General features: G+C 49.2%; 1 non-coding gene across 1 annotated transcript; it reads left to right on the forward strand.

The window, feature by feature from the left end:
- Window positions 1-2,581: 2,581 nt before the first annotated feature.
- trnah-gug (transfer RNA histidin (anticodon GUG)) lies at window positions 2,582-2,653 on the forward strand. Its single transcript has one exon. It is a non-coding gene; the product is annotated as a tRNA-His (tRNA).
- Window positions 2,654-3,134: the final 481 nt, after the last annotated feature.

Consider the following 3,134-nt stretch of genomic DNA (forward strand, 5'->3'; position numbering starts at 1 on the left):
CGGAATGAATGGAGATAAAAGATATCACAATAAAATAATAATTAGACGACACGTGCATTTTTACGAGCGCATTTGCTGTATCCGCTGCGATGCCAAATCCGTGATCGTGACAGCCCCCCACATCCTCCCCCCCCCCCACCACCACCACATCTAGGCGCAGCCCCTGGGACGTCACAGACTTGTGTCCGCTGAAATCCAAATGACGGACTTGTCCAAGTTGTCCATCAGTGAGTCAGGTGGATAAGTGCTATGGTGTTCACTGCTAATATCAGAGCCAAAGACTTCCATGTAGAGACAGAAACAAGAGTTATACACAGTTAGCTCGATCACGTGGCACCGTGAGACGAATCATTCTCAAAATGAGGACCCTCCGTTTGGAGCTCATTGGACATCTGCTTCATGAATAAAACTGACACAGAATCTCTGAGCCTGTCAAAATAAACTTAACAAACTTAAACAGAAAGCACCAGGAAACCGCGTCAAAAAACGGAAGTCGCTCGAGAAAAACACAAATAACTCTTAAACCATTCATAAATGCTGTTAACAATTAACCATTTTAGGTGCTCTGCACAGGCCTGAAGAACTCATTACCGGACACCACTCCCTATAGCTGATACCTTATTGCCCAAGAAGTCCTGAAAACAACGGGAGACGTGGGCAACTAGAGAGAGAGGCATGGGAACCCCAACAGACTGGGATTCCGGGAAATCCTGAGGGCCCGGGAACCACAACAGACTGAGTGACCGAAGAATTCTGAGGGGACATGGGAACCCTAACGGACAGATATCAAGAAACCTTGGGCGGGTCCGAGAGGAGGCTTGGGAGTCAGAGATGGGGGGGGGGGGCTATTGAAACATTGTAATTTGCATTCAGTGTCCAGGGAATACCCACCTTCATAGCACGATTCGGCGTGGACACAGCCTTCCCAGGATACAGATTCTGCTCACATCCGCTGTGTCCCATTGACTGGTTGCACCTCTCCTGCCATCTACACCATTTTTTGTCTTCGCTTTCGGCTGCGGAATCACTTTCATGGTAGGGATCTTTGAACTAAACAGATTGCATGTAGGGAAAGGCCAGCATTGTAAATACCTACACCACCGGAGGTGGGTGGGGTCATGGCCTAGGTTCTTTAAGGCATTTGCCGGATCCTCGGAGGGTTAATGGCGACTCCTTTGCTTGGATCTTCGGAAGCAGCTCTATTTCGTTTTTTAATAGCTCCATTTTTCCATTTCAGGGTTCTTTTGATGCCCTTGATCTGGATTTACACGATGACAATGGTACTTTGCGGGAATGGGACCCGCTCTCCCGGATTCATAACTGGTCGTTCTTCGGAACGCCAAGGGCTCAGTCTAAGAACTCCGCTCGATTTCGGAGGACCGAATTTTCGTGGCTCTGGAGACGGGGAGACCGGAGGTCAGTGTCCGAGCAGAAGACCAGTGTATCGTAGGAGATGGAAGATCCAACGCTCTGTGCCCGGAGACCCGAGATCTTTGGGCACAGAGCTTCGAAAACAGCGCCGCAACTGACTTTTAACATCGTAAACCACCGAGTTGTTTGTTCTGTCTCCCCTCTCCTGGTGCAACGGTGACATCTCTTTCTCCCTTATTAGAGACAGAGAGAGCCTGTGGTACGTCCAATACAAGGTGAACAATGCAGCCATTGGAGTACTGCAAGTCTGTGTCTTAGCTATTGCCTTGCTCACGCTGGAGTGCTAGGTGGCGGGTCCAGATGATCATTTTGCCGCTGCGGGGAGAAGGATTGTTGCCTGCTGCCGTTTACGCGCGGGATGGATGTGAGCTGGGGGTTGGGGGAAACTTTGGGTCAAAACATTTACCTGTCGGACATTGTTTGGGGGAACTGCTCTGTTTTCGTCGATGGTTGCGAAGAAAAAGCGTTTCAGGATGTATATTGTATACATATCTCTGACATTAAATGTACCCTTGGAACCTTTGAAACCCCTGGGGCGAGGTTGGTTGGAATAGACTGCTTCGTCTTACCTTCCCCCAAAATAGAATGCCAAAACCCTAGAAGCTGGACAAGTTTCCCTCTCAGAAATTCTCCTTTTCTAACTATAGCTTGAGCTCTTTTATATTGTATGACAGATGGATGGGAGTAACACTGCCGAACTTTCCTCCCCTTTACAGTTCTTTTACATTCACCCGTCCACCAGGGAGCAGCTCTCCTTTTATTATCTCCCTACGATCTGGGAATTGACTTCTTTGCTATTGAGTTGTGCACCGAGCACAAGGTGTTACTATCTAACTCAATATCCTCTAAAGCAAGATGACCAGGAACACACATAAACTGCTGGAAAAACCCAGCAGGCCAGGAAGCATCTAAGGAAAAGAGTGGACAGTGAACGTTTCGGGCGTGATCTTTTCCATAGATGCTGCCTGGCCTGCTGAGTTCCTCCAGCAGTTTGTGTGCGTTGCTCGGTTTCTCTTGTCGCATCTGATGAGTATTTCCAGTACTGCATGCTTGTGTCTCTGCGGAAAAGCCGCAAAGACAGTAACAACTATCGACTGAGTCACACCGGTATCTGAGGTCCAGACAGCAGAATCCGCACCGCTGATGTGTGGCCGTGATCGTATAGTGGTTAGTACTCTGCGTTGTGGCCGCAGCAACCTCGGTTCGAATCCGAGTCACGGCAGGCTAGTGCTTATGCATTTAGCAGCGCCTGCAAATGATAAGCGGTCTTCTTTTGGCAAAATTCCGTCGGTCGCTTCCCTCAGAAAGTTGAGGGTCCTCTGTTGCCAGTAGTTTTACCCTGGACACATTGCCGCTTACACGACTACCCTTGCAACTTCTCGATAAATCAGCAAGCTCAGAATATAAACGGGCTGTGATCGACCCCTGGGGTCACGGAATGCAAAGGAGCAGAAAGAACTGCATTACCTCAGCAACAGCAGATGATCTCCGCTCTCTGATCCAGGCACTGGCAGAGGAGACGTGCCATTTTCCCAGCCGCTGTGTCTGTGAGTCACCTGCCGCAACATCCTAGTGACGCTCTCCTGCGTCCCTAACAGTGACCAGAACTGCACACAACGCTCCATTTGTGGCCTAAACCAAATCCCTGTGCATGTGCAACATGACTTACCAACTTTATCACACAGTGCAGACCGTTGATGATA

The sequence above is a fragment of the Mobula birostris genome, chromosome 3, assembly GCF_030028105.1.
Source record: "Mobula birostris isolate sMobBir1 chromosome 3, sMobBir1.hap1, whole genome shotgun sequence".
NCBI lineage: Eukaryota > Metazoa > Chordata > Chondrichthyes > Myliobatiformes > Myliobatidae > Mobula > Mobula birostris.